The sequence below is a fragment of the Leptonychotes weddellii genome, unplaced genomic scaffold (assembly GCF_054177405.1).
Source record: "Leptonychotes weddellii isolate Sample4059 unplaced genomic scaffold, ASM5417740v2 HiC_scaffold_9097, whole genome shotgun sequence".
In the NCBI taxonomy this organism is placed as follows: Eukaryota; Metazoa; Chordata; class Mammalia; order Carnivora; family Phocidae; genus Leptonychotes; species Leptonychotes weddellii.
The window spans coordinates 1-8,312 of record NW_028062500.1 but is presented as its reverse complement, the minus strand read 5'-3'; the positions used below and the strand labels follow the sequence as shown (position 1 = coordinate 8,312).

The 8,312-nt window shown below is 36.6% G+C and overlaps 1 pseudogene; it reads left to right on the top strand.

The window, feature by feature from the left end:
- The first annotated feature begins 6 nt into the window (after positions 1-6).
- On the top strand, positions 7-1,614 carry LOC102739219 (dnaJ homolog subfamily A member 1 pseudogene; annotated as a pseudogene).
- Positions 1,615-8,312: the final 6,698 nt, after the last annotated feature.

Below are 8,312 nucleotides of genomic sequence, written 5' to 3'. Positions count from 1 at the left end.
TTTAAACAGATTTCTCAAGCTTACGAAGTACTCTCTGATGCAAAGAAAAGGGAATTATATGACAAAGGAGGAGAACAGGCAATTAAAGAAGGTGGAGCTGGTGGTGGTTTTGGCTCCCCCATGGACATCTTTGATATGTTTTTTGGAGGAGGAGGAAGGATGCAGAGAGAAAGGAGAGGTAAAAATGTTGTGCATCAGCTCTCAGTGACCTTAGATTTATATAATAGTGCAACAAGAAAACTAGCTCTGCAAAAGAATGTGATTTGCGATAAATGTGAAGGCCGAGGTGGTAAGAAAGGAGCAGTCGAATGTTGTCCCAGTTGCCGAGGTACTGGAATGCAAATAAGAATTCATAGGATAGGACCTGGAATGGTTCAGCAAATTCAATCTGTGTGCATGGAGTGCCAGGGCCATGGGGAACGGATCAGTCCCAAAGATAGATGTAAAAGCTGCAATGGGAGGAAGATAGTTCGAGAAGAAGATTCTAGAAGTTCATATTGACAAAGGCATGAAGGATGGCCAGACGATAACATTCCATGGTGAAGGAGACCAAGAACCAGGACTGGAACCAGTCCATTGTTTTAGATCAGAAGGACCACCCTGTTTTTACTCGGCGAGGAGAAGACCTTTTCATGTGTATGGACGTACCGCTGGTTAAAGCACTGTGCGGCTTTCAAAAGCCAATATCTACTCTTGACAACTGAACCATTGTCATCACCTCTCACCCAGGTCAAATTGTCAAGCATGGAGATATCAAGTGTGTGCTAAATGAAGGCACGCCAATTTACCATAGACCATATGAGAAGGGTCGCCTAATCACCGAATTTAAGGTAAACTTTCCTGAGAACGGCTTTCTCTCTCCTGATAAACTCTCTTTGCTGGAAAAACTCCTACCTGAGAATAAGGAAGTAGAAGAGACTGATGAAATGGACCAGGTAGAACTGGTGGACTTTGATCCAAATCAGGAAAGATGGCGCCATTACAATGGGGAGGCCTATGAGGATGATGAACATCATCCCAGGGGTGGTGTTCAGTGTCAGACCTCTTAATGGGGCCAGTGAGTAACACTGCTGGCATTTTATATGCAGTAGTGAATGAGTGAAGGACTATAATCATAGCTCACTACTTGCTATTGTTTTTGTTTTAATATTCAACTATAGTAGTGTTTTAAAAGTTAAATGAATAAACTCAAAAATAAAAGCTTTGACTTTGCCCTGTATGTATGACGACTTCAGTGTGCAAGATAAAGTTTAATACTTGTAAAAAACTACTTTAAAAAAAAAATCTCCCCTAGCATTTGTTAGGCCATACCTTGTAATTAATTTCAGCTCTATGTATATTAAACAGCTCAGACTGAAATGCTAGGTGTATGTATTGACTTCAGTGTATGACCCTTAGTTGTGAAGCTATGAAGTTAAAACTTGTATTTAATTGGCAATCAGACAAAGAATTTGTAGAGAAGTGTTGGTCTATAGTTAAGTGGGATTCATTGTGATGCCTCTGCATTTATTGCCTCAACTGTTACTTGAAGATGGCATGCTATGTAATTTGTCCTGTGGTATCATTGATAGAAAGGACACCTCTCTAAAGAAGGGGTTTATCATATGCTGCTGCTTGAGGGCTTGCACTTATAGAACTGCATTTAATATATATATTAATTTTTAATATATATATATCAGTCCTGGTTACACTTTTTTTCCTTCTCTTTGGACCATGATAAGCTTCAGAGTAGTGACTTTGGGAGCAGGTCACTTAGAGTGAAGAGACATTTACATGGAGAAGTTAATTTGCATGTGTAAGATAGGAAGGTGTTGTTTAGGTATGTTACAGGCTTACTTTAAACCATTTAACTTACACTCTGAAGTAACTGTAATTTAATGTTGGTAGTATAGCAAATTATGATGAATAGCTTTAATTTTATGTTTAAAAGTCATGTTCACAAGCTTAAATCTGGGTATCAGCATTAAGCAAATGAAATGTATGAATGTCTCCTTAATATACTGATTACAAAGCAAAAAAAAAAAAAGAACAAAACAGCCGAAATAAATTTACATGAAAATAACATTTCAGTAATTTCTCTAAAATATAACCAATTTTCTGTGCTGAAATTAAATGATTAGCTTAAAGAAACCATGCTCAGAGGGCATGTACTGCATGGAGCACTGGGTGTTATACACAAACTATGAATCATGGAACACTACATCAAAAACTAATGATGTACATCTAAAACTAATGATGTAATGTATGGGGATTAACATAAGAATAAAAAAAAAAAGGCCAAGAAATCTTTAAATCTTTAAAGATTTTATTTATTTATTTGGGACAGAGAGAATGAGAGAGAGAGAGCACATGAGAGGGGGGAGGGTCAGAGGGAGAAGCAGGCTCCCTGCCAAGCAGGGAGCCCGATGCGGGACTCGATCCAAGGACTCCAGGATCATGACCTGAGCCGAAGGCAGTCGCTTAACCAACATCCAGGCGCCCGAAATAAATTATTCTAGTTAGAATTTTTTCTGCTATGATTTTGTTAAGAAAGAAAGTCAATATCCTTTTGGAGTCTGAGCTTGATTTCTACTTTCACATTAGTTTTCTTTAACAGAATTTTTAGAAAAGATTATTTATTGATTGATTGATTGATTGATTATTTTTTTGAAGGACAGACAATGCCTGAGCATGAGTCGGGGGTGGGGGAAGGAGAAGGAGAGAAAGAATCTCCAGCAGACTCCCCACTGATCGCAGAGCCCCACTCGGGCTTGATCTCATGATCCTGAAATCATGACCTCAGGCGAAATCAAGAGTCAAAGGCTTAATCAACTGAGCCACCCAGCCACCCCTAAAGACTGTATTTTTAAGTAATCTCCACACCCAATGTGAGGCTCAAAGTCACAACCTTGAGATCAAGAGTTGCACACTCCACCAACTGAGCCAGTCAGGAGCCCCTTTAACAGAAATTTTGGAAAATATTTTTTAGCTCTAGCCTTGTCTAATACGGTTGGTTATTAAGAAAAAGTGTAAAGGCAAAAAGTTGAAAATGTAGACTACCATGTTTCATTGCAGATAAAGATGAGAAAGTATTCAAACCTATAATGTGCCATAAAATCATGTACATTACATAAAATCATGTACATTATGTGTACATGATAATCATAATGCTATGTATTTACTATTATACAGACACACACTATATATTATTATTATTATATATCATACACACACACATTATTGCCCCTGTAAAGCTGTTAAGCACTTGATATTGGTATCCAGGGGTGCATCAAACTTATGGATGTGGGGAAAAGCTCCAAATACAATATTTATGTATTTGTCTGAGAACACTTCAAGTATGGAGTCCCTTGATACTAATTTAGGAGTACTTAGTGCAGAAAAGGGGGCTTTTTATCCTGTAATTCATCTTTACATGCTCCTCATGTCCAACATTTAAGGAACAACTATCAACTGGATTCACATTAATGTTTTAGGGAATTAGGATGAAATGCATAATGTTAAGACAATTTATAATCACGGGCATTCTCCCAGTAAGAAGGCTAAACATCAGTGATTGGATTTCTGGGGGAGAACTTAGTGGGACATTTGTGATTTGGGAGATGAAGCGACAGAGCTTGGCTTCCCTTGCCAGCAAACCTACAACTCGCTCTTTGGAAATGCAAGAGAATTCAGATATAGAATCTCTTAAAACATAGAAGTTTGGAGGGACTGTTGACTACTCTGTTGTCTGGCTCCAGATGTGTCTCTGTAATGATATGCTTCACAGCCATGGAAAATTGTCTCTGCTAAGTGTATTAAGCCTCATAAGTTATGAAAGAGTTTCATTGTTTTTTTTTCTTTTTAAATGGGAAGGGTCTTGAAATGGAACCAAAGAATCTTGTTATCTTTCTCTAACATTGAAGCTGCTTGGTTAAGGATAGAGTTATGTCAAAATATTAATCATTTTTAAACATTTCAATGCATTTATTTCTTTTTTGTTTGTTTTTGCACCCAATTTTTAAAATTTTTTATTTTCAATATGTGTATGTGCTTGCAGGAAAGATCCTCCTAATGCTCATTATGGAAAGATTTAAGAACAAGGCTGTGATTTATAAGAACTGTCAATCATATGCTGAAAACATAATGTGCGCAACTCTATATGTCATTGTATTTCTTCTACGTGATTGACTTGCTATTATTTAACAAGCCTATTCTTTTCAATGATTTTTTTTTAGATTAGATGAATTGTTAAAGAAGACTGGTCATAACCTCAAAATTGATTCTTCTTGGGGATGAAAGTAGAGTCATATTCAGGAACAGGAGCCTGAAAAAAAATCAAAGTCTCTAAATGTTTAATGTCAGCACACATTTTGCCCCATTCCAGTGAGTTTTTCATTGTTTCATTCTCCCTCCCTGTCAGCTGCAACTCCTCAGTGCTCTTCAAGACTTAAAGTGTTTTAAGATGTTCTTTGGTCACCAAAGACACAAATCAAATCTAAATCTTAAACCAACAACGAACAGGAAAAACTGCTGAAATGATTTAATTACTGATTTGGCATTTTCAATCTACAACTTGAAGAACAGCTAACCTTTAGAATTAGAAAGTTGTTATTAGACCTGGAGGTTTTCCAAGTCAGTTAAATTTTACAGTCCTAAAGTATATCTCAAAAACTTCAGGCCAAGGAATGACAGTAAACCCCTGATTTTAAGTGCTCAAGGCCCAAGGTTTTAATAAGGTTGGGTTCAGAATTTCAGCCTATCCATAACGACACTCTTCCTGCTTGCTGAATCCTGCAGAGGGCAAGGGCAAGCACTCCACCTCAGTCATCAGGGTCATAACCCAGCTTCCTACGTGGGGCCTTATATGGACTTTTGTAACTCTGACAGTTTTATTTGTTGTTTCGCCCTGATTTCAGCTTGCTCTATACCCACTCTTTTATGTCTAATTCCTGACCAATATACTCCCTTCTTCAAAATCTACACTGGCAAGTGCTTAACTCTTCAAACCATGAACCGTTATACTCTCTACTTGGTGAGCCTCCAGTTTCTCACAGCCCTGCTCCCCTAGTTAACAATTTCTTTCAGTTGCCTGATAGCACCTAGCTGTGACTTTGTTCCTAGTCCTGGATGTCTGCAATGACTGGCTTAAATATGACTCCTTTTGTTTCAAAAATTTAACAAAGCCCCTGCCCTAAGAGAAAATAAAAGCTTAAGAAGCTTTGGAATCCAAATGCTGAATTTTAGTATAATAAAGCAAACAAAAAACAGCTTCAAATTATCAGGTTGCCTTATATATTTGTTCTCAATCAGAAAGTAATGTAAAGTAAATACTGTGGACATAAAGGGTCTTAACACTCTTATCAGTCCTTCCCTTTGTTTGCTTTAAAATATTTACTGCCTCATATGTTAGCTATTGGGATCAATTAACCACATGCCTTACGAAGACTTTGATTATTTTTCTTTTCTCTGAATTTCCAGTCAACCATTTCATGCCACCATACATTCTGAGGACAACTATGGCTCTTTTTTTCACCTTTCTCCTCCATTCCCAGACCCATTCCCTTCTATTCCATATCATCTACTATAATATATCTACTATATTTATATGTTTCCATCTAACACAACCTTTGTACCTTCACTTAAGCTTAATAATATCAACATGCAATAAGTACTATTGTTTTTGTATACTATTGGTCATATGTATTTTTTTCAGTTTATTGAAATATAATTAACATATAACATTGTGTAACTTTAAGGTGTACAATGTGTTGATCTGATACACTTGCATATTGTGAAATGATTACCACACTAGGGTTAGTTTAACACTTCCATCACCTCACATAATTACTATTTCTCTTCTGTGGCGAGAATATTTAAGATTTACTATCTTTGCAACTTTCAAGCATATAATATTGTTAAATATAATCACCATGCAGTACATTAGGTCCTCAGAATTCACTCATCTTATAACTGGAAGGTTGTACCCTTTGGCCAATATCTCTCCATTTCCCCCATGCTCCAGCCTCTGGAAACCACCACTCTACTCTGTTCTAGAAGTTTAGCTTTTTTTAGATTCCACTTATCAGTGATATATACAGTATGTATCTTTCTCTGACTTATTTCACTTCGCATAATGCCCATAAGGTCCATCTATGTTGTTGCAAATGGCAGGATGTCCTTCTCTCTCATGGCTAAATAAATAAGTAAATAAATAAACATCTTCTTTATCCATTCATCTATTGATGGGCACTTAGGTTATTTCCATATCTTGGCGATTGTGAATAATGCTGCAGTGAACAGGGGAGTGCAGATTATCTCTTCAAGATCCTGATTTTGTTTCCTTTGTATATACACCTAGAAGTGGGATTGCTGGACCATATGGTAATTCTATTTTTAACTTTTCAAGGAACCTCATACTGTTTTCCACAGTTGCTACACCAATGTACATTCCCCCCAACAGTGCACAAGGGTTCCTCTTCCTCCACATCCTTGCCAACACTTATCTTTTACCTTCCTGATGATAGCAATTCTAACAGGTGTGAGGTGATGTCACATCGTGGTTTTGATTTGCATTTCCCGGGTGATTAGTGATGTTGAGCATCTTTTCATGTACCTGTTAGCCACCTGGATGTCTTCTTTGGAAAGATGTCTATTCGGTTCCTTTGTTCATTTTTAAATTGGATTCTTTGTTTTTGCCTTTTAATTCAAGTAGTTAGTTCATTTACAATAAATGTTATTATGATATGGATGGGTTTAAGTCATTCATATTGCTATCTGTTTCATTTGTTCTTTGTTATTTTTTTCTATACCTTCCCTTTTTCTTTTGGATTTAGTATTTTAGTATATCCAGTATTATATTTTGTACTTCTCTTGGCCTTTAGGGTATACCTCATTGTTTTATTTTTTTAATGGTTGCTCTCAGGATTCCCGTATATAATCCTTAACTTATGGTCTGCTCATAAGTCTGCTTAATACTATAAAATATAAAAATCTCAACAAAATAACTCCATTTACCACCTTCCCTTCCTTCTCTATCCTTTGGGCTACTGCTGTGATACATTTTATTTCTACAGTGATTTTACTTTGCTTCAAATGGTTAGCTGTTTTAAAAGATATTAAAGAGAAGAATGAAAAAGAGTCTTTTACATTACCTACATGCTCCTATTTCCAATGGTCTTCACTTCTTCCTAAAAATCTGAATTTCCATCTGGCATTATTTTTCTTGAGTAAGCCCGAAGAACTTTCTTTAGCATTACTTGTGGTTGGTGTGTGCTGACAATAGATTTGCCCAGCGTTCATTTATTTTAAAGTGTGTTTATTTTACTGTCATTTTTGAGAAATTTTTTTTTCACTAGATGTAGAATTCTGGGCTGACAGGTTTTGTTTTGTTTTGTTTTAGGACTTTAAAAGTGTTCCACTATTTTCTTTCTTTCTTTTTTTTTTTTTTAAGATTTTATTTATTTTGAGGGAGAGGGAGAGAGAGAGCGCATGCAAGTGCGGGGAGGGGCAGAGGCCGAGGGAGAGAATCTCAAGCAGACTCCACACTGAGCACAGAGCCCAATGCAGGGCTCAGATCTCAGGACTCTGAGATCAGGACCTGAGCCGAAATCAAGAGTCAGACGCTTAACCGACTGAGCCACTCAGGCACCCCAGGCTCCACTATCTTCTAACTTCCATTTTTTTTCTGATGAGGTTTTAGCCATAATTCATATCATTGTTCTCTGTATATATCATGTCATCTTTGGTTGCTTTCAAGGTTTTATCTTTACCTTTGGTTTTTGGCTTTTGGCTATGTGCCTAGGTTTTGTTTTCATTTATTATGCTTGCTGCTCAATAAGCTTCCTGAATCTGCAATGTTCTTTACCAAATTTGGAAAATGTTCACCTGTTGTTTCTCTAAACTTTTTTTTGCCCAGTTCTTTCTCTCCTCTCCCTCTGGGACATATACTGCATGTATAGTAGCCTTCTTAGTATTTTCCCACAAATTAGAGAGCTCTGTTCCTTTTTACCAATTGTTTTTCTATTCTTCAAATTGGATCATTTCGATTGATTTGTCCTCAAGTTCATTGACCCTTTCTTCTGTAGCCTCTAATCCAGTCTTAAGCCTATGAATTTTTAATTTGATATAATGTACTTTTCAATTCTAAAATTTCCATTAGGCTCTATTTTATAGTTTCCATTTCTGTGCTGAGATGATCTGTATACTTACTCATTATACACCTATTTTATTTCATGTTCCTAAATGTTTGTACCATAGTTGTTTTATACTCCTCATCTGCTTATTCCAACATATGGGTCATCTCCAAATTTGTAATCTAGAGATTACAAATCCAT